This window comes from Macrobrachium rosenbergii, chromosome 44 (genome assembly GCF_040412425.1).
Source record: "Macrobrachium rosenbergii isolate ZJJX-2024 chromosome 44, ASM4041242v1, whole genome shotgun sequence".
NCBI classification, from domain to species: Eukaryota; Metazoa; Arthropoda; class Malacostraca; order Decapoda; family Palaemonidae; genus Macrobrachium; species Macrobrachium rosenbergii.
This window is the reverse complement of record NC_089784.1, coordinates 13,243,004-13,267,208: the sequence shown is the minus strand read 5'-3', so window position 1 is coordinate 13,267,208 and position 24,205 is coordinate 13,243,004. Positions and strand designations below refer to the sequence as shown.

The window sequence follows — 24,205 nt, the reverse complement described above, 5'->3', positions numbered from 1 at the left end:
GGTCGGAGAGTTGAACGCTGGGCCAACAGCGTGCTAGCTGAGAGCTCTACCCACCCCTCCAATGAAGAACTGTGACAGGTCATAAAAAGTACAGCAGATGCATGTTCATGTAAAGCTTTGGAATAAGGAAAAATTGTGAATGAAGTGTGGAATGGTTATGTCTGCATTTGATACAGTACTGGTGGTGGATAGTGGGATGACTGCAGAAACTAGTGAGAGTGTTTACAGTCATGGGTTGAATGTGAAGGTAAGGTTATGAGGGTAAAATGGCCGTAAGAGTGATGCAGTGATGAGTGTTCACCCTTTTGGATTCTGATGTAAAAATGTTATCTCTTCTCCGACTCTTTATAGTTCTTCATTGGAAGGGTGGGTTCCGTTCTCAGCTAGCACTCTGCTGGCCCCTCGTTCGAATCTCCCACCGGCCAATGAAGAATTAGAGGAATATATTTCTGGTGATAGGAATTCATTTCTCGGTATAATGTGGTTTGGATTCCACAATAAGCTGCAGGTCCTGTTGCTAGGTAACCAATTGGTTCTTAGCCACGTAAAATAAATCTAATCCTTCGGGCCAGCCCTCGGAGAACTGTTAATCACCTTAGTGGTCTGGTTAAACTAAAGCCCTGTCCACACTAGCGGGCACTGCCCGACGGGCAAACACTGTTCCCATAACCCGTTCCACTATACTGACCGACCGAGTATGGAGCCAGAACGGTGTGATTGGCTGGTAACACTGCTTCAGAAGCGAGAGAAAATATAAACAGCTGGAAGTGCCCGTCGGGCATGCCTGCTAGTTTGGGCAGGCCTTAAGGTGTACTTAACTTTCTCAGACTCTTCATTCTCCCAGGCGTTTGTGGAAAGTTCTGCAAGGGACCTCTCAGTGACCTCATAGCACCAGAAGAAGGCCCCACTTGCAAAACTGGTGAACCTAGAGGAGTGCCTGTAATGATGATTTTGATTTGGTCTAGTACTGAAAAATATGCATAACTGATCGTATTAAATGAATTACAATAAGATACAAGATCCATTCCACCAGGTCTTACATCACCACCAGGAAACGTACATTGAAATTGGAACAAACTCAAAGTTCCCGAATCCAAAGAGATATGGAATGGCTCTATGACAGGTTGCTGGATGGATCTAGAGTCTCCAAGAAATACCAGAAAGTCGGAGCTGGGTTGTGTATTTTTTTATTGAAATAAATAAAATCTACTACTAGAGGTTACGGTATGGGGGTAGTGCTCTCTGTAAGCACTTATTAAGGTTCTATGCAGAACCCCTTTCATTCCTTTTACTACACTTCATTTCACGTTCTCTTTCTTCCATCTTACTTTCCACTCAATCCTAACAATTGATTCATGGTGCAACTGCGAGGTTTTCCTCCTGTTACACCTTTCAGACCTTCTTACTGTCAGTTTCCGTTTCAGCGCTGAATGACCTCATAGGTCGCAGTGCTTGACCTTTGGTCTAAATTCCGTATTCTATACATCTACTTTTAATGGCAATTCTTCAATGATCCCAGAGAGATCTTGGGTCTCTGGTCTGACAACGGGGTCCTCTTCTGCTTCTTCCCAACAGGTCTTTTCCTAGGCTCAGCTGGGGAACTCGGTGCTTTGGAACGGCAAAGTGATGACTTTATTTCATAGGAATCCAAAGAGAAGGAATGGGTGTAGTAAATTCGGACAGGTATTTTGGAGCAATTATAATACATGATGGCATGAGATAGAGAACAAGTAAAAAATGCGCCGAAGAATCGAGTTTTTCTGTACAGCTTATAATGCTGTGTGAAACTCTCAGCCACAGGACTAGAGTGCATGAAAGTTAACAGAATTGCGATCCAGGGAGTGCTATAGTGCTTGAAAGATAATAGAATCGCGCTGCATATGTGTGCGTGTGTGTGTGTGTGTGTGTGTGTGTGTGTGGAGAGGAGGTGCTATTGATGAGCCTTCTTTGAAGGTGTATGAAACGTCTAATATTGTAGAAAGTTTTTTGCAGAGTGGGTTCAGTTACAGTTCAAAAGTTACAGTATGGTTGCAAGTGACCGTTGTGTTCTTTTATCCGTTTAATCTCATTCTATATATATAATATATATATATATATATATATATATATATATATATATATATATATATATATATATATATATATATATATATATATATATATATATATATATATATATTTACATATATACATACATATATTTATACTGTATATATATACAATTTTTTTGTATGTCCGTAAGTGTACATTGACGCACCCGTAAAGCCCGCGTGGATATTTCATAAATATAATAACTAAAAAAAAAAATGGCCCGACATTGCTCACAGTACAATCCTCATATCTACCGACTTTCGTCACTGAACACGTCAATCGCCGGGCCTTGCGTGGCTATTATCGAGGACCCGATCGAAGCAAGTTCGTTCTGTGTAGATATCTTGAGCATTATTATGGTCCTCGTTACTATCATTGGAATCCTGCGAATTATCTGAGTAACGATTTTCCTTATCACGAATAAATGATTAGCAGCAGATTCGTTATCAGAGTAATTTCTGCTTATTGATGGCTGCTTTCCTCCAACGCAGTTTAATGCAGCGAGTCCAGTGGAAGACTCTCGCTCCGTATTCAAGGTTGAGTGTTTTGTAAGGTCAAAAGAATAGGTCTCGGTCTCTCTCTTATGTAGACGAGAATGAAAAATAACATTACCAGATGTACGCACACCATTATTTAACCTTCAGTATATCCTCCAGTATTTAATGTTATCGCTTTTCGTAATTTCAGATAATTTCAGTCCTTGGTGAACGAGACATTAAATATGTTAACACTAAACAAACGTATGAAAAGTTATATAGAATTTTCCGTCAGTATGAAAACAAGCAAGCAAGCATAGTATAAAATCAACTGGTCACATGGGTCTCGTAGGATGGCTTTATTCACAGTATCCCAGAACAAAGGCGTAGTGACAGTTTCTTTAACTTATATATGTTAGTGAAAATTACAAACTTGTAGCGTGCATGCACTGGGCGAAAGAGCTGTGTTACTTGCCATGCACGCACATAACTATTCATATGGAAGAGTGAAAAATTCATGCATGGAAATTGACTTCCATGCACATGTGCTTCCCTACTGGAACACACTCAAAGATTCAGAGCAGCTATGAAACTTTTATTAGGCAAGCATGGCATATCAAACCTGCTAAAAATCTACACAAAACGAAGGAAATCACATCTAAGCTTAGGTTTTCATGGCGAGTTGTCTTGCTGTCGTAACTTTTCTTGTTTAACAAATAACGTACTTAATACTCAGATTTATTCCGTTCAGTTTTCAAAAGAAAACAGAAATCGTTTTCATCTGTATTCAGTTTTGTTATATCTTATTGAAGGCTGCAGCGGTATTACCTACTCGAGGAACCGATACGAATTTGAGTTCCTATTGTGACAACGCGAAATCATTAAGTTCTTATTATTCTGGTCTCAGGGATGTATCTTTTTCTCGTTCTGACAGCAGCGAAAAAGGGTGTTGTCTCCTCTCCCTTTAAAGATTATTTTTTTTTATTGAGTGTGAAGAAAAGGGGGACCCCTTTAAGTGTAATCGCCTTTCATATCAGCACAGCATATATTATAAAGACCTCCATTATCCAAAATACGTAATATAATCTCCCGACGTTATCCAGTTTAATTCTTCCATTTCCAGCTTTCCTGCAGCCTTCCTCGAGGAAGCTCAAAGGTCGAAGGACCATAAACTCGAAGCTGGATGAAAAGGCGAGCCTTCAGAAGCTGATAAAAGAGTTCACCTTAATCTTATTTTGCCTCCTGGAGAGGAGACTGGAAATGTTTCAGTAAGCTGAGAGAGGAAAAATTACCTCATTACGTCATAGGAAGATTGCTCTGCAGTCTGCACGGGTTTCCTAAGAGAGAGAGAGAGAGAGAGAGAGAGAGAGAGAGAGTGTATTTGATATTAATACTTCTCTGTGTATCAGCTGGATAGAAAATGGAAGATGAAAATGGCCTGTGTTGATTTTTGCGCGCGTTTCAAAATTTTTATCATTGCAGATTTATCGTTAAAGTATTTTCCATTTCATGAATGTATTGTGGAAGGGTCACAAGGAAGAGGATTCAATTTATTCAAACTTTTTCCATTCTTCCCATGATGCGCTTTCACGATCTTTGCTTCTTCATGAAAGAAAATTCTTTACCTTTTAGAAAAATGACTAATGAACAGATCACTTCACCAGACTGTAAAAGAGAGAGAGAGAGAGAGAGAGAGAGAGAGAGAGAGAGAGAGAGAGAGAGAGAGAGAGAGCCAGTGGGTGTTGCTCCTTTTTCTCGAAGGAGAGGCGAATATTTCCCATCGCCTGTAAAAGGAAAAGACATTATTTTTCTGGGCCTCGCCGCTGAATGAGTCGCTAAGGAGATGTGCTCGGGTTCAGTGCGCCGACGGATACATTTTCATTTTCTTGTTTGCCAGAAGAATAACGATTCAGTGTTCGAAATAACTAATGAGGGCTGTTCATGTTTTTAAATCTCTATGTGTCTCTGTTATCACCTTTGTTTAGTTGTTAAATGCGCTGTTTTTTTCTCTTTTTTTCACATTATTCAATTTTATTTTGTGAAATCTTGTCTTTTTTAACATTTTAGGCTTTCCAGTTGCATATGAATTTGTGGGCAATCCTGAAAGATAATCATATAATAATAATAATTGAAGTCACATTTTTCTCTACAGTTTTTGTTTTTTTATTTTTTCAACTTGGACATTCTTTTACTGTATCTAGAAGCTTAGTTCTTAAGCTAATGGTTCTTTAGACTTCCCATATGAATATTCCCTCATTTTGAATGTTAATCACTAGTGGAAGGAAATTGCTTCACCGTCTATTTCAAGTTTGCGAGAAGAAGAACCGAGATGAATATCTCTCGAAGACGACTATCAGCGACGTGCTCGAAAGAAGTAGAACGAGGAAGAGGAAGGGAGACTAATTAGCGACGCAAGAAAGCGAAAGGTCTCGTAAACACTCCCTTTGTGTTTCCAGGTAGTGCGTCTTTTATGTTTGAAAGAGTCGTCAAAAGAAACCAAATTTGATGGAGGAGTGTGAGTTGCGTTCCCAGGCCCCGAGAGACGAAAATAAGGCAGCACCATTTTAATGATCGTTTTTCTAATAGCATTATAATAATGGTGCGAGAAGAGTTCTTCTTCTTCTTCTTATTATTATTATTATTATTATTATTATTATTATTATTATTATTATTATTATTATTGGAGAAAGAAATCCAGTTGTGTAACTGCACACAGCTGTTGATTTGTTTCTCGTTTTAAAGACTCAGGCTATTATTATTATTATTATTATTATTATTATTATTATTATTATTATTATTATTATTATTATTATTATTATAGAATGTAATTATAGAATGATAAAATTAAATCAAAAAGAAATCAAATCAAGTGTATTATAATTATAAAGCGTCAACACAGAACAGATCTTACACCCAATTATGATGACAGGGGAGGACAGTTTAGTTTAGGGTACTCTCTGTTCTGTACCACTGGGGCAGAGGGCTCGGGAGACCAAGGGAAACCTGGATGAGGGTGTGAATGAAAGAAGTATATTGGTAATCATGGAAGGGGGGAGAAGAGGAGCTATAAAAATATCTAAATTGAATGCAGAAGGAGCTTTAAAGATATCTATAATAACTGAGGAAGAGGGGCTTTAAAGGTATCTATAATAACTGAAACAGAGGGAGGTTTAAAGATATCTATAATAACTGAAGAAGAGGGAGCTTTAAAGGTATCTATAATAACTGAAGAAGAGGAGGTTTAAAGATATCTATAATAACTGAAGAAGAGGGAGCTTTAAAGATATCTATAATAACTGAAGAAGAGGGGCTTTAAAGGTATCTATAATAACTGAAGAAGAGGAGGTTTAAAGAAAAATAACTCTGTAAAGGTATCTATAATAACTGAAGAAGAGGGGCTTTAAAGTATCTATTAGCTTTAAAGTTCTATAATAACTGAAGTCAGGGAGAGGTTTTATAATGAAGAAGGGAGCTTTCAAATATCCCAGACTATAATAACTGAAGAAGAGGGAGCATATCTATAATAACTGAAGAAGAAGAGGAGGTTTAAAGATATCTATAATAACTGAAGAAGAGGGAGAGGTATCTATAAAAACTGAAGAAGAGGAAGGTTTAAAGATATCTATAATAACTGAAGAAGGTGTATCTATAATAACTGAAGAAGAGGGGCTTTGAAGATATCTATAATAACCGAAGAAGAGGGACCTAAAGATATCTTCTGAAGAAGAGGAAGCTTTAAAGATATCTTTCTGAAACAGAGGAGCTTTGATATCTATCGACTGAAGAGAGCTTTAAAAATCTGTGCTGCTTTGAAATTTTCTATATTGACTGTGTCAGAGGTTTTAGAATGAATAGCTTCAAATATCCCAGACACACTAGAGTACATGCACGATAGAGGTGAGTGGCGCAGTAGGTGTGAAGGGATTCGACCTGCTTCTTAAGAATCTTTCGCGGTGTATGAAGAGACTGCTGTTGAAATTTGCCTAATACGAGTTTCATACGTGATTCTACAGGAAGAGATTGAATAAGGGAATGAGTTTTCTTGTATTTGTTGGAAAATTCCACATATTTGTGAAAAATATTGTACCCCTCAAAAAATCTTGATTCTCATGAGAGTTAGCATCATTAACTGCTTTTAACCGGTTGTTTGAAATATGGTTTATATACTTTACCACTTTGCTCATTACTATTACGCAATCCTGTTGTCTTTTCAAGTTAATTACGCTCTTCAGTGTTGCTCACGAATGATTCCTCTTATTCGAATAGTAGCCGCCTTCTCATTTTTGCATTCCTCGCGTGTCCGGATGCGAGTTCATTATCTCTTCCATTATGTGATTCTCTTTCGGTGCGTCAGTGAAATCCAACTGAATTTGCGGGCCCTTTTTGTACGCACTCCGCGGGGACTCCCCCTGCCCCATCCCCTGCCCGGCATCCACCCCTCTCCTCCGTCCCACCGTGACTGTGCAGGGTGAGACAGACTACGGCGCCCGAGGGAGGGCGTGACGTGCCTGCCCATTCAGTTCCCGACGAACGTCTGTAGGACGAGCAGAAGAAGAAGAGGAGGAGGAGGAGGTGGTGGTGGAATTCAAAAAGGATTCTTTCTTTGGATGACGGCAGATCCTAAACCATCCTGACATCACTCCTAAGTCAGTGATCTACACTTATCCGCGAACATGTTTCTCTCTCTCTCTTTCTCTCTCTCTCTCTCTCTCTCTCTCTCTCTCATTTTATATGTCGGTTTGTAACCTCAGTAAACCACTGTACAGTTCGTTTGAATTCTCATCCTTGCTTTCTGTGTGTGTATAGTTTTATACATATACGGTATATAATTAGCGACGGAATGAGTTAGTCTTCCAGTTCCAAGGTCTTTTAAGGATGAGGTTGCTAGCCTTATGCCCATTTCTTAGCTGAATGTTACTGGTGCAAGAGTATCTGCTTCCGTCGGTAGTGGCACATTCTCCTTAGAGGCACGAGCTGTCAGTTACACCCCACGTCGTGTACTGAAGGTATGACTGAAGTGTGTTGGTGGCAGGGTCCCATCTGCCCCTAGCTGCACCCGCTATTTAACCCTTTAAGTTACCTCCAGCCCCGCTTCCTTTCTTGATTCTTGCTGTCCAACCTCTTTAATTCTTGCTTTTTAGTACAGATGGAGGTTTGAATTCCACCTTTTGATCTTTTCTTATATCTTTTGGGTTCCTTTTATCTTTCTGTCCAATCATTCCAGCTCCCCTTTTCACTGTCTTAAGCGTTGAATGGCCGAAAGTGCTGCAGTGCTTGGCGTCATCACCTAAATTTCATAAAATTAGATCAGATCAAACAGTGGCACATTGGGTTTTTAACTGCGCATGCCCATCCACCTGCCTCGAAACACATTGAAAGTCCAGGAGAGAGACGTTCTTGCGTATGCCTCTATAAAAGGGAGGTGAGAAACGTCAAAACCTTACCAAATTTAACGGGAGTGAACTGATTGTTCACGCTCCATTTTTTTTATATATCTCCCTATTTCTGCAAAGTTACATTGAGTTTGATATGAACAAAAAATCGCAGATCAGGGTGTCAAAATCTGAGGTCTGTGACCAGTGGTGTGAGCTTGTAAGCGATTACACTAAGTGGTAATAGAAACCTTCAAAGAAAAAATAATAGAGGATTAAGTCATAGGGAAGCAATTGATCCTTTTATTAATGAGAGAATGAGAGATTTATTTGTACTTCAAGTTGCTGAATTCAGCCATGAATCTCTCCATTTCCAAGGGACTAAATGTCTTGGTCAAGTGGGCGAAGGTTAACAACCTACAGATTTAACAGCTAGCTTGTCTGTCACGGATTGGCCTAAACACTGTAATACTTTTTCCCCAATGCATTAGGAAAAGGAAAGTGACTTGTTGTTGTTGCTCTTATTATAGTGCAATTAAATCAAACTTTTCTTTTGAGCGGACGTGAAATCATGAAACCTTTAAGCATTTATAATGGAGATTGACAGGTCGCTGGCGAACAAGACATAAAGGGATGGAGTATAAGAAGTAGGAAAAAATGACTCGAGCAGAACCATATACAGTAATAGTGGATGGAGAACTAAAAAGAGTCCCCCTCTCCCACCCCTCCTTGCTTCATTATCGCCTAAGTGACAAAAAGGGCGTGTGGTAAGACTCAGCAGAGATTCCAAGTATCCTTGGATTATGTCCAGACTATAATGTACATTGACCTAGCCTGCTCACCGACCACATTCCAGTAGCAAAAGCCGAGGAGGTATGGCGTCTTAGCCAGCACTGCACTACCGAGACTTCCGAGAGGACGACGGAGTCGAAAACATGATCATGTGTTGAATGACGTCGTTGTACTCCTGTTTAAGTCCGTTGCGTGCGTTCGAGAATTATGATCGTAATTTCACTTTACTTTTTTAAATTTTTAGTATTTTCATCATCGCTGTAGTGGAGTTTCCATGGCTGTTTTGTGTTTGGATCTTAACTCCTTTATATAATTGCATTTCATCGTTGCTTAGAGGCATGTTGGTATTCTTTAAAGTGGTGCCTTTAGAACAGCTGCTAACTGTCAGTATGGGAAGGGAAGTAAGGTGGTAGACGGAGTAGTTACATTGGCATTAACTTAAACTTTGTCATTTTAGTGGGTCGTTCCTATTTGACTATGTCGTTGTAGCCTTTTCCACGCGTTTTAAGCTAACCTTACGAAAAAATACCAACAGAAAATGAAGAGGTGCAATGGTAATTATTTGTAGCAAACTCAGAATTGTCAGAAGATAAACACATCCCTGCGCTAATACTTTGAGGAGTACGTCGAATAAAGATTATCCCTTTAATGCGGTGTCCAGTTGTACCCAGTCTCTCTCTCTCTCTCTCTCTCTCTCTCTCTCTCTCTCTCTCTCTCTCTCTGAGAACCCAGCGTGTGACTGATTGCTCCTTAGTGGTGTGGTATTACCTCAATGGCTCTAAAGACAGAGGTGAACGTCAGGGAAGCTCCTGGCTGTGATTTAAAGCGATAGTAAATAATGCCGTGAAAATATCTCGTGTTAGGTCAGTTCCTTCACAGTTTATGGAATCGTGTGGGTCTTGTAACTACTGGGAACCGTTTCAGACGTGTTAGCGCTTTGCAGTCGTATAGTATTTGTGACCAACCGTCTATTGTGTTTCACAGAATATTTATATTTACCCTGAACATAGAGGACTATATTCAGTATTTACCTCGTTCATACAGTATAAAGATAGGTATTTTCAGTTTCACATCAAATTGAAATTAACTTTTTGTTAAATGCCGGTTTTTTCTTGCCGTCAAGTTTCAATGAGAAGAATTATCGTAAAGTTGCAGACATCAAAAATACAAACGTTGGGTTGAAGAGCTCGTCTCAGTCTGCAAGACAGAATTATTTTTAGCGTCACAAGGGCTATAATGATGATAAAGTATAGCTACGGGAAGACGTGGGAGTCTTTTTATTCGTTTGATCTACTGCTCCTTATATGTTATGGTCAAACTGAGCAGACCTTATTCCCCCGCACGAGCTTATACAATTTTGAGCATGTAGGCTGTAAAACGAAGTATTCACAATAAAAGATAGTTACTTACTGAGGACACAGCCCACACATAGCAGTACCCCCTACAGGGGAATAGTGCTGTCAGTGCGTCTCGTACTGTAGGCATTACTTAAGGGTGCTTTGCAGCGTCTCTCCTGCCCCTAGCTGCTACCCCTTTCATTCCTTTTACTGTACCTCCGTTTATATTCTCTTTCTTCCATCTTACTTTATTACCCTCTCCTAACAGTTGTTTCATAGTGCAACTACGAGGTTTTCCTCCTGTTACACCTTACAAACCATTTTACTTTCAAATTCCCTTTCAGCGGTGAATGACCACATTGGTCCCAGCGCTTGGCCTTTGGCCTAAATTCTATAATCAATTGTATTCCCTTCCACATATTAGTAAATGATGATGATAATAATATTAATGATAATGGTTGTGTACATTTTGTTTTCTGAAATTGGAAGTTTAAGAGGCCTCTTGTTTCACATTGTTGAAATGGACTAGTATTTTTTTTTTTTATTAAAAGCTTATGTAACCAGTATCCTTACAAAAAAGTTAAGTATACCTTAGTTTTACCAGACCACTGAGCTGATTAACAGCTCTCCTAGGGCTGGCCCGAAGGATTAGACTTATTTTACGTGGCTAAGAACCAATTGGTTACCTAGCAACGGGACCTACAGCTTATTGTGGAATCCGAGAGAAATGAATTTCTATCACCAGAAATAAATTCCTCTAACTCTTCATCAGCCGGCCGGGGAATTGAACTCCGGCCCATCGAGTGACAGTCCGCAGCTCTACCGACTCACCCAACAAAGAGTTAGTATCCTTACAATGACCTCCTCTAGAATAGGTTTAAGTAAGAGGAGGAAAGAAAGGAAGTGGAGGAGAAAGCAAGGTTCTTGACTGCGAATTAAGCATGTTAATTTAATGTAGAGTTAAACTTTTTATGGCGACCCAGTCTCTATAAGACATTTGACTTTTTTTTTTTTTTTTTTTTTTACTAACTTGAACAAAACTTACTTAATGTATAATGAATGACGTATAGTAATGCTGCTTAGTTTATGAAATGCTTAAGTTCCTCGTTGGACGAATCGGTAGAGTTCTCGGCTGGCACTCTGCTAGGCCCGAGTTCGAGTCTCCGACCGGCCAATGAAGAATTAGAGGAATTTATTTCTGGTGATAGAAATTCATTTCTCGGCATAATGTGGTTCGGATTCCACAATAAGCTGCAGGTCCCGTTGCTAGGTAACCAACTGGTTCTTAGCCACGTAAAATAAGTCTAATCCTTCGGGCCAGCCCCCCTAGGAGAGTTGTTAATCAGCTCAGTGGTCTGGTTAAACTAAGTTAAACTTATGAAATGCTTAGGTGAATGGAAGCTGAATTGCAGGAGAAACGTGTAAGGAACTTAGTGAAATCTCTCAGAAGAATGAATTTCGCAACTCGATGATTTTCCAGTATTATGATTTTCGTCCATTGTCGGAGTCATCAACAAGCTTGTGTGTGTGTGTTTACATCTATACGTACCGCAGGTTCCATGACAACGTAAGCGGGGAATAATGAGGTATTGCGAGACTTTCTACTTCTTTCCTCCATTGTTGCGAGACCTCTTCTAGACTCGCCCAAGACAGCGGTTGTGTATCCGAGATTTTTCCTTTTATCCCCTGACTCTTTTTTAATGAGGATAATTGGCATCGCTTACGTCGTCTTACGCGAAAACCAGCCAGAAAGCTCTTTGACACACTTCCCCCTCAGGTATTGCCTAATCTGACGTTCCTTTGTGCTGGATCCGTTTAATGATATCCTTGTTTGCATATATCCAGTCTCGAGACTCTTCTCTGTTGCGTGGGACTTCTATTCGGTCGTCTTTTCTGTGCTTATGCGTTTGATACTCGTCTTCTCCTCTGCGGGCGTTAGCTAAATCAATACAACGTACTTTTATGCCGGTGATTTCCTTTTTAATTTCGGTTTTGACAAATTTCTTCTGTCGTGAGCACTTCCTCAGAGTAACGCACATAGGACGCTATCGGTCGATGTTGTATTAAAAAGAACCTTCGGTGTTTTGTTGTGGACTTTTCTTCTGAAAATACATGAACCATAAATTTAAATGCCTCGGATATCTGTGATTAAATCGACGGAACGAGCTGTAAACGATCTAATAGTTTCAAAGTCTTTTTCATTATGGCTTGGCATATGTTGGCGTCAATTGAAATTTTTTGTTGAACATCGCTGCTACCCTGTTGAACTGAGTCTTTCCTTTCCTCTCCATGTGCCTCCATGTACCCTATATAGTAGAGATACGAAGACAAAGACTCTGCAGGAACTGGAAGAATACCTAAAATATATCGGCACGTGTATTCACATCTATTACCCTTTTTACATCGGGCACTTGGTCTTCCGGAACTTCTCGCGAACCATGTTCCCTTGCGCGTTTGTTTTGAAATATATTAATCATGGGCTGGCAAATGAAATCTTATAAATATGGCATTGAAGAATGTAACTTTTCAAGGTAAACTTGGCAGCCCTCTTTAGGTTTTAGACTTTCACGAAATATTTTCCCTCAGCCATATCCAACGCCTTAATTGCGGGAAATGATGAGACTGCGATCAAGTACTTCGTGTGAGTTTAAACATTGCTGAAGCTGGTTTTGTAGTCTGATAATGAGATTATGATTTTTCCTTTCTGAGAACCTTAACTTATTCCTCCGGACTGTTTCTCTTTGTACTGACTGAAGTTCGAGAAAACACATGGCAATTTTTTTTTTCAAGAGAAAAAGATTTCCATATTTTTAATGAATATATAATAGCCAGCTACTTTCTCTCCGTACTCAAGAGACAGATAACCTATTTCTGTTTCTAGTATAAGAAATGACATGCCTTCGATTTGGTATTACTGTTTTATGAAATTAACGCTTTCTGTTTCGTTGTATAATGGAATTTTATTCCCTGGCCTCTTCAGTGCCTTTCAGCATCAAAGATAAGACAGTCTGTAAAATATGCATCGTCTATCTATCTATCTATCTATCTCTATCTATCTATCTATCTATCTATCTATCTATATATATATATATATATATATATATATATATATATATATATATAAATAAATGTGTGAATCGGATATTAAATTAAATTTGTGGCTTAATATTGGGATATATATATATATATATATATATATATATATATATATATATATATATATATATATATATATATATATACGTATATGTATGTATGTATGTATGTAAATCCTCTTGAGAAATAAGTAAGCTACTTGCACATCCTAAATGCCCTAGTAACTATCAGACATCCTCTAAGTAGTTAATTGGTCTTACGGGCCTCAACGATTAATATAGTGAGTAATTTGTTGTTGTTTTTAGACCAAACAAGAAAAGCGGTTTTGATGATTTTCTTATCCTGTCAAGCGGATCGATCATCTTCTTCACCACATTTTCATGTAATCCAATTAATCTTGTCAATACGACGAGTAATGATAGCTCTGGGGAATGAATGATAATAGCCCTAACCACCTTGGAGTATGTAACAAAAAGAGGAACCCTCGGAACATCCTCCAAATTAGGGCATCAACCCTCGAGGTAAAGTCCTTCTCGCTCCCAATGTCCTCAGGAGGACGAGGAGGAGGAAGGAGGAGGAGGAGTAGGAGGTGAAGAAGGTAGAGGCAAAAGGAATGTGTTCCACTCAGACTCCACTCCCTTCTCTCTCTCTCTCTCTCTCTCTGTCTTTAAAACGTCCGCCCTAGAGGTCAGGGAAGCTGTGGGAAAGGGAGCCGTGGAATAGCTCCGTAGGTGGGCTGTGCCTCTTGTTGGCGACCGCCGAAACAGATGACTTGTTTGCTCTCGAGCTCTCTCGACGGGTACTCTGTGGTCCTTTGCTCGGTAGTGTCGGGTAAAAGGGACAGATAGGGGCGCTCTTGAGTGGGAGTGAGAGGCAGGCATTACTCACTGGAAGGATGAGAGAAGGGCTGAAACTCCAGGGGGCAGAAGTCGTAGAGGCGTTGATTTGTGCGATTGATTTCCGCCTGTTCTGAGGAATTTTGAGGGTTTATTTTTCGTTCAGTGTTGTACCCTTTCTAAATTGCATCTTTGAAACCAAACGGACCACTAATGAGAATACTGTTCCCCAGTGTTGTTTTCTGTCATTTTTATCCTTTTATATGTTAATTCCTTTTCAAATTTAATTCAGTATACTCATGAGGATGTACGATTTTGAAATTAAGCTAACCTCGTCTCCTTAGAATGTGTTGGTCTCCCTACCATCTGGCTTTTATTTTTATGCTAATAATTCTTGTTTCGCTAAGTCACTACACACCCTTTCTCTTTCAAATTCCGTTCTTATCTCCCCTTCTCTCTCTTTTTTTTTTTTTAAAGAAAGCAGCTAGACTGCTTTGTGAGATTCCTGTAATAGGATTCTTGAAGGGGATGGCGTTGCTTCATATATATATATATATATATATATATATATATATATATATATATATATATATATATATATATGTGTGTGTGTGTGTGTGTGTGTGTGTGTGTGAATATATGTATATGTATATGTATATATATATATATATATATATATATATATATATATATAAAAAATATATATATATATATATATATATATATATATATATATATATTGTGTAATAGGATTCTTGAAAGGGACACACACACACACTTCACACACACACACACACACACACACACACACACACACATATATATATATATATATATATATATATATATATATATGCATATATATGTGTGTATGTATGTCTGTACATGTAAAGTTTAAATGTATATCCAGTAACAAGCTGATTTTATTCTGTTGCTGGTGCTTGTCATTCTTCAAGGAGTCTTCAGTGACTGTAAGAACATTCGTGGTCCCCTTGTCAACACGACGAATTCTCATTTCCATATGACCCAAACAATCCTGCTTGCTCGCTCTCTCTCTCTCTCTCTCTCTCTCTCTCTCTCTCTCTCTCTCTCTCTCTCTCTCTCTCTCTCGCTTGTGATCGTGTGTGTTTCTAGAGTTGTGATGACAGCTTGTTTCTCTCTCTCTCTCTCTCTCTCTCTCTCTCTCTCTCTCTCTCTCTCTCTCTCTCTCTCTCAGAAATTGAAAGCGAGTTGGCTTTATTGAGCGAAGTTTTTGTCGTATGTATGTATACATGCGTGAATGTATGCATGTATGTATGTATATATGGCGTATACTTCTAATATCTCCGATTTCTCCAGAATCTCTGGATCAGCTTCAACCAAATCATCCTCGGGTAAAGGTGATTCAAGTTTAAATGGAAGTCAGGCCCCCTTCCAACGGGAGGTAATTAGGAAATAGTGAAAACAGGAAGGGGTCATTTAAAAATCTTGACAGCCATCGGGCCAGCATTGACAAAGCGTCCGTGAAAGCTTCCTTATGTAGTTTAAATTCCAAGTTTGTTCAAACCATGGCCCTTAGGGCCTGAATGGGGCCTCAGTGTCGAGTCTTAAAGTGTTATATAGGAATAGGTAGCAAAAAATTCTTGATAAATCTTCTCCAGGAAAACGGGGCTATCAGTTTGTTAAATTAATGTACAATCAGCTTCATGTAGTGTAGACTTAAGTTTGCTGAAACCTTGCCTCCAGGGACCAGGGTGTGGCCACAATAGAGGTCCTGTGTTTTTGCACATAAGGTTATCTAGAAAATAGTCTATACCATGCAATTCTAAGTACAGTAAGGTGGCTAAGATGGTCCTGTGGCCCTTGAATCTCCTGTAGCTTAAAGCTTCACTAATTCTTTTGGCTATGAAAATATAAGTGGTTTATTTTCCCTTGCTTGAACCACTTGTTTTCACGTTCCTGTGCAGTGTGTTTTATCAAAATATCCTAATCTCAACCCATAAACCTTGTACCCTATCCAGCCCTCTAAAAGACCTGATTACCGGTAATTTGGTCCCTACACCAGAACTACGTCTAGGGTCATCGAATATCCTCCATTTTTCCTTGTCTTAGAAGTTTGCTGTGTTTGCTTGCTGATTGCCCAAAGAGATGGAAGAAAACAGACACGATTCTTCTTTATTATAGTAAATTCAAGTATGCTTTATAATTATTGTAGTTGTCAGTAGTCTTTGCGTGTGGATAGGCAAATATTTCTCCAATCAATGCCGTTGGCGATAACGGTAATGTTTTTTTTATGTCCCATCAAAGATTGATGCTTTATGATTATAATCCTCCAGATATGACTGGGTCAGTGACCGGTGTCAGTTCGATGCTTGGGAGGTTTATTATTAATTATTCAGCCTGTCTGCTACAACAGGGAACGGAGTCTTGCAGCTCAAATGAAATGGAAATTATTTTCAGGTCTCATTCTGCTTTTGGAGCATGTTAATTATTTATCTGGATTCTTATTTAAATTTTCATTTCATTTATTTATGTGAAGCGTTGGCAGTTAAAGTTGAAAGTTTAATGTATTCAGTTTTCTTTACGTGCCCAACTTGTTATAATTCTTATATGACTTTATTAAAGCTTTTCTTACCTTGCTAAATATCCACAAACGTTTCTCAGTTGAAAATCCCACACAAGACAATGTGATGTTGCTTTCCGCGTTGTTTTGAGCTATATTTCTCTTGAGTGGAAAACTTTTTGCTCGGCTGTAATACAATATAATACTGCCGAACAAAATGTTAGTGCCCTCTCGAAGAATAGTTATGCAACATTGCATTAGGTGTGGTCATTTCTTGGAGGGGTGGACACAGCTGATTTCCTAGCGCAGTTGAGACACCATCTCCCAGGGCTATTGCAGAGACTTGCAACAAAGTAGAGGGGTCTGGTTGGAGCAAAAATGAGTAACGAGGCCGGGAACAGCAGCATCGAGTGAAAATTTTCGAATAAATCTAATCATTTTTTTACACGTGTATTCAGTTTTTACAAGTGTACTCATTTTTTTATACACGAGTTCTTACATATTCAGCGATATCTTGTACAGTGTACTACATTTGCTTGTATCATTTTATTTCATATTTTCGAAGTCTGTTACTCTTTTCGTTGTGATGACTTAATTACTTCTAAAAATCAATGGTTCTCCTTTTTTTTCCCTAGTGTATTGTAACTATTTTGAATGCAGTACCGCTCAGTGATAGCAGGAAAAGGCCGCTTTGCTCTTTCTGTGAGAATGATTCCCGCATCCCAGGCGAGAGCTAGTCACTTCATTCACGCAGAACAAAATCCTGATACTTTTAATCTTCATCCCTGCAGCTGCACTCTCCCGCTGACTTATTAATCAAAGGCTTTTCTATCTTTCGCTCTTCAAAGCCGGAACGGACGTGAAATGTTTTTTAGGGAACGTTTGGCGTAACTATTTTCATGTTCCAATATTATGCCGGAGTCCTGGGTTACGTCTGGTTCGCGCGCTGTTGTTGCTGCTGTTGCCCTCAGCGCTTTGTTGTTGTTGTTTTTTTGCTGTTTTCATGCTCCTGGTACTTGAGTTGTTTAGCCTTTACTGTACAGAAATATTGCGTACGAAACCCACAAACTGTGAATTGGTTATTTCTGGGAAATTTCCAGTGTTGGAGGAGAGATATTTAAGGAACAGAAAATTATTTCCTATCAATATTTTATGTAAAAATTAAACTTGGTCTTTCAACTTTAAAAACGGGAAGTCCAGTTTCTGCATTCTTATAGTTTCCAGAATTTTACTAAACATTCAAAGGAGCATAAGATTTCAGATTTTCTTAATTATAGCAAGGAAGCTACAGCGTCTACCAATTCTTAAAATACACCACTGCATATTTCAGATATTTACCAAGAGTAGATTTAAATGATTAGAATTTAGGCATGCTCAGTCAAAACACCAACCCCAACAGAAAGACAACATGTTTCCAGCATACACAAATTCGGGTGATAAGACCAGCTGTATCTCACTAAAGTAGCTCTGTCATACATTATCATTTCATGAATATAATTCATACCATGATTTAGTGACCACAACACGATGCCAGATCGTAAACTCTATCTTACACCAATGTTTGTTGAGCTCCCTCAACTATCCAGGTGCCAGGGGAAAAAATATGACTGCCGACAAAATTGCTGACGAATGCAGTACGACAGCTTTAATGATTCCACTTCTTCCGCCGAGGCCGTGCGTGGATTAAGAGTAAATTAGGAGGAGGGAACCGGGTAGTGGCATATTGTCTATCTCCAAAAAAGCTTCTCCCTTGGAGTCTTCATCCTCAACTTATTCCATGGATATTGAAAAACTCGAGAATTAACATGCAAACAATACTTATTTAATTAGCAAGCACATCTTACATTTGTTAATTGTTTGATGGCCAAGTTGAATTTCTTTATAAACTACATACCGCTCTAAAAGTTGATTTGGGAGAGAAAAATTATCCTAAATATTTATTATAATGCAGTTTTCCCGTCAAGTTCGGAAATTAAGCTTTTCATCTTTTTTTCTGATTAAAGATACACTTATGATCGTTATTGACAGACTAAAACGAAAGCATGGGTGTGTTTTATCAGTTGAATTATGTTAGGCCATGACTCGTGCAGAACGGTTGAATTTTTGGGTTGATAAAAAGAAAATGCATTTGTTTTTGTTACATCAGCCGGCCTTATACCAACACTGGTTCTTATTCTTCAAAGCAGCGAACAAGCCCCTTCAGCTGACCAACATTAAGGGAAAATGTTAATTAACTTTTTCGTCATTACTGCTCTCGTGCCTCACAAAATTTTCACTCGCAAATTGTTTTCGTTCAAGTGCTGTTCAAGCGCTGTTCGAGGGCTGTTCTTATCCTCACAAGGACGTAAAAGGCCGCCGTGGAAACCGAATTATTATTCATAGCATTCGCAGCCCCACTGGTAATATGGCCCTATGCTAAAGGCTATTAGAGTATCGGGTAATCATTACCCCTTATATGGGAAACGTATTTTACAGTTGTTTCAAACTTCACCATCGTTATTCGTTCCCCCTTCATGAATCATTATAACGACCTTTTTTTTTAATTGTTAACAAATAGCCCTAATGCCATTAAGATCTTGGTAGCTTTTACGAAAGCAGCCTGGTTAGACGAACATCTTTTTGACGGCCACAAATAAGCCTAATAAATATTTATATTCGGCTGGGACCGAAGCTGCTCTTGATATATGAAAATTAGCTCTCGCATAAACAGCTTAGTTGAATACACGAGCAAATGCATCCTGAATCTGTATATAAGCATGGGACTGACATTGTGGGTGTGGTATGAATGCATGTATCTTTGTCTGCGAGTATATTTTGAATGGCATGTGTATAGATGCATGTGACATTCTTAAGTTATGCTATTGTCTTGAATTGTGTAGATGTTTTCCCTGAATAAATTCTGTAATGTGGATGTATGCAAGACAATGTATTTACTAGCTTAACTCCCTGAGCTCTGTACACTAAATCTTAAATTAATTCTTCTAGATGTACGTATGTATACTAGTATGCCCTCTATTAACTCTGCAGCCCTTCTTTGACTGAGTCGCTTGAGCTTCGGACTGTCACTCGATGGGCCGGAGTTCAATTCCCCCGACCGGCTGATGAAGAGTTAAAGGAATTTATTTCTGGTGATAGAAATTCATTTCTCGCTATAATGTGGTTGGTTCGGATTCCACAATAAGCTGTAGGTCCCGTTGCTAAGTAACCAATTGGTTCTTAGCCACGTAAAATAAGTCTAATCCTTCGCGCCAGCCCTAGGAGAGCTGTTAATCAGCTCAGTGGTCTGGTAAAACTAAACTATACTTAACTTTATTAACTCTGCGATGTGTATGTATGTATGTATGTATGAATGTATCTCTTACCATTAGCATAACTTTACAACAATATGTTGCGTACATTCTCGGCAGATGTACCATAATCAACGTAAATAATGGATATACAGCTCGCGGTCTAATTATAAAAAGTAATGCTTCGTAAAAAGCGAGTATCATATATTATCCTTGTAAATGAGAAGTTTCACACATATATCTGGAGCTTTAGAGTTGTTCTCTTTTTTTTGGGGGCGGGGGGGGGGGCGGGGAGGGAATCTGTGGTAGAGATATTCTTTGCCGCTCTCTAACTAGTGGATAGTTATTCGTAGTGATGGTAGCCCGGCGTAATACCCCCGTAGGTGGTATAGCCATCAGTGCACCTCATGCGGTGCACTGTAGGCATAACTTAAGGTTCTTTGCAGCAATTCCTTTCATTCCTTTTACTGTACCTCCGTTCATATTATCTGTCTTTCATCTTACTTTCTACCCTACCCTGACAGTTGTTTCATAGTGCATCTGCGAGATTTTCCTCTTGTTACACCTTACAAACCTTCTTTACTCTCACCTTCATTTTCAGCACTGAATGACCTTTTAGGTCCCAGCGCCTCGCCTTTAGCCTAAATTTTTATTCCAATTCCAGTCCCGGAGTAATATCAAGGACGACGATAATTGCTGATAACTACAATGATGATACTTAACTTGATTATTATCTGTAGAAAGAAGATGATTATATTAAAATGAATAATAATACTAGTTTGCCTGAAGTGTGTAACAATCAGAGCAAGTGATGTAGTTTGGCCTTTGATAATAACCTGAGAAGCAAACCGAAGTGGAATAACTTTTTTGTGGGGGGGGGGCGGTTGGGGGAGGGGTGGAAGCAAATAATGAACACCTAAATGATCTCAAGTGCAGGACAGTTATCATTTTCATGGGTGTGTCCACGGGCGTGGGCGTCATCACCTAGTTTACACACACACATACATATATATCTATATATATGTACCTCAATTTACATATGTATATATATATGTATATATTATGTATGTATGTATACAATCAGGAATCAGGTGTGAATACCAAATTATTAAATGTGCGACAGTCATTTTCGTGTGTTTGTGTCACAAGATAGTTCCTAGATATAAGATAAAGATAAAATCAGATTTGAATATAGAATCACTGCGAGCATGTATGATCAGCTTTAAAAACCAGATCACTAGGAGTTATAATGACCAAATCATATTGAGGTTAATCGTTTGATGAGGACAATTGCGAATGGCCTTAGGAATCAATCTGCTTGATTGGGTCACAGGACAGGAATAAATGTGGGTATAATGAAGACTGTAATTTAAAGATGTTCTTATAGCTCTCCTTATGACACTCTTCAGTTTTCCTGCATTCCTCTGTATTTCTTATTTATTTATTTATTTATTTATTTATTTATTTATTTATATGTTTATATACGGGGGGGCGTTGTAACTGGAAGTTCAAGGATGGTCCAGTTGCCACAGTTGCTGCAGAAAATCTGGTAATGGCGACAGCTGTGGCTTAATTAAATCCGTCGTTTTGAATTTTAACTTTTATTTAAAACTACCTGACGTACCCGGCGTTGCACGGTAAAAACTCAAAGCGTAGAACACACCCAGACCGTAGAATACTCCCAGAGCACAGAACTCACCCTAAACGTAGAACACACTCGGATATTTATTTATTATAACCTTCTATTAGACAGGCCAAGGAATCAAATCTATCTATGTAATTTCAAAAAATTTTTATTTAGGTTTTTAAAGTAAAATCATTCACAACTTCACTGTAATACTACTTTAACACAAACCTTGATTGTAAACATTTTTAGTTTCACGAAAAGGATCAAGAATAAATAAATTCTTGAGTGAACCCACCCTTGAGCAAGCAACATAAAGTTATCCATGGGAAAAACGTGACGATCTCAAATCCACTCCACAGTACTTAATAGACTGTCCCTGTGCCGCGTTGATCGTAATCGAGACCACAAACCTCACTGGAAATTGCAATCTCTTAAAGTTAAAAGGGAGATCCGTCAGATTGAGTGGAGTCCGTGAGATTGAAAAACTGTTCCACCCTCTCCCTTTCCTGTAAGGGATAGTTGCTTCAATAACAGTGTCTAACATTTTCGACACTTCCCTATCGGGGCTGAACTTGAACTTAAAGGGCGTCTTGAGTGTCACTAATCATCTCAGCGACCTCAAAAACTATGGATTAGACACTAATATATGTCGTTTTCAGTTATTTTTACGTCACCCTCTTCCCACCCTCGCCCCCTTTGGTGCCAGAGATGTCTTACCCCCACAGTATTCTTTTCCAGATAGTAAGTAATATGTATATCGAAATGAGGTATGATAAACCCATAAAATTTTTATAGTTACTAAGTCTACAGGCAGAACCAGCCCCATTTCAGGGAAGCCCTTCCCACCCCCACCCCCTTTGGTGCCCTTTGGTGCTAGTGATGTCTTACCACCACAGTATTCTTTTCCAGATAGTAAGTCATATGTATACCAAGTTTGGTTGAAATTGCTCAGTGCGTTTCAGAGTTATGTTGGAATACAGACACGCACACACACATACATACATCCATTTTTTATATTTATAGATTAAATTTATACCCTTACTCTACATCCTAGTTTTTTTTGTATCATCTCCCCCCTAAGGAAAAACCCTGTTCTCGCTCTCTTCACATGTGTGTGTGTGTACGCGTGCACACTTCTGTTTTTTTTTGGGGAGGGGGCTTGAAAGGATTTTTTGTAAATGCACCATTCAGTAGGTAAAACATTGATATATCATTGACCATGCCATGTTTTTCTTCTTTTGAACTACACAGTGAACCTAATTTCAGAGGTCTCATCATATGCATGAGGGCCTTCCCTTCCTTGGTATTTAAAAGCCCAATTTGTATAATAATCAGTCATCACCTTCATAACATTAATCTCTGTTGTATACTGACTTCTCTCTCTCATTGAAATATTCCATTAAGCGGATATTGTGCGTTATACTTTCTTTAGCAACATTTTTGGCTTTCACCAACCCGTAACTCTTCATTATCCTCGTACCCCATGCGTTAAATCTTACTGATTTTACTTTTTCTACCTTACATTCTTTTATTACCCGGAAACGAACTGTATAGTCGCTGAAACACATCACCAATACAAATGAATCGATCAAGTCAAGTCAGATCTTTACAACTTATGTTTCCTTGAATCTCAAATTCACTCGTATCTGTCTGTCCTTGTGTGCTGTGTGCAGCAATTTTTTTTTACAGCCTTCCGGATATGTTACTATCTGCTGTAATGTACTAATGTAACCTTGTATTAAGTCATTGGTTACTAAAAGCAGTTATTTCTTAATAAACCCCTGATCGACGCATTTACTTTCCTAGAAACAACTATGTTCTTTTTAATTTCATGGTTTCCTCCGTTCTTGGATAGCCTAACGTAGTTCCTCGTTGGATTCGTCGGTAGAGTTGTCGGCTAGCACTCTGCTAGGCCCGAGTTCGAGTCTCCGGCCAGCCAATGAAGAATTAGAGGAATTTATTTCTGGTGATAGAAATTCATTTCTCGGCATAATGTGGTTCGGATTCCACAATAAGCTGTAGGTCCCGTTGCTAGGTAACCAGTTGGTTCTTAGCCACGTAAAAGTAAGTTTAATCCTTCGGGCCAGCCTTAGGAGAGCTGTTAATCAGCTCAGTGGTCTGGTTAAACTAAGGTACATTGAACTTTTAAAACAACGCTTATATTTTTTTAGGCTTTACTCTTTCTGTTTATTTTTTGTTTGGCTTCAATCTATTTTCTGTTTGGCTCCAATCTGCTTATTTTCTGTTTGGCTTCAATCTATTTATTTTCTGTTTGGTTTCAATCTATTTTTTTTTGTTTGGCTTCAATCTATTTTCTGTTTGGCTTCAATCTATTTATTTTCTGTTTGGCTTCAATCTATTTATTTTCTGTTTGGCTTCAATCTATTCATTTTCTGTTTGGCTTCAATCTATTTATTTTCTGTTTGGCTTCAATCTATTTATTTTCTGTTTGACTTCAATCTGTTTATCTTCTGTTTGGCTTCAATCTATTTATTTTCTGTTTGGCTTCAATCTATTTATTTTCTGTTTGTCTTCAATCTATTTATTTCCTGTTTGGCTTCAATCTATTTATTTTCTGTTTGGCTTCAATCTGTTTATTTTCTGTTTGGCTTCAGTGTCTTTCCACGAGTAGAATTCGGTGATTTGTCTTAACGCCTTGAGCGTCTGTGCTAAGCGAGTCGACTTAATCACCCTCCAGATCCTCTCTTTCTCCTGCTCCGGCGTCCTTGATCGATCCACGGGTTTTAGG

At 38.7% G+C, this 24,205-nt stretch overlaps 1 long non-coding RNA gene across 1 annotated transcript in view; it reads left to right on the top strand.

The window, feature by feature from the left end:
- The window catches only part of LOC136829132 (uncharacterized), a 145,409-nt gene that overhangs the window by 47,562 nt on the left and 73,642 nt on the right, over positions 1-24,205 (top strand). The gene's annotated exons all lie outside the window — the stretch shown is intronic.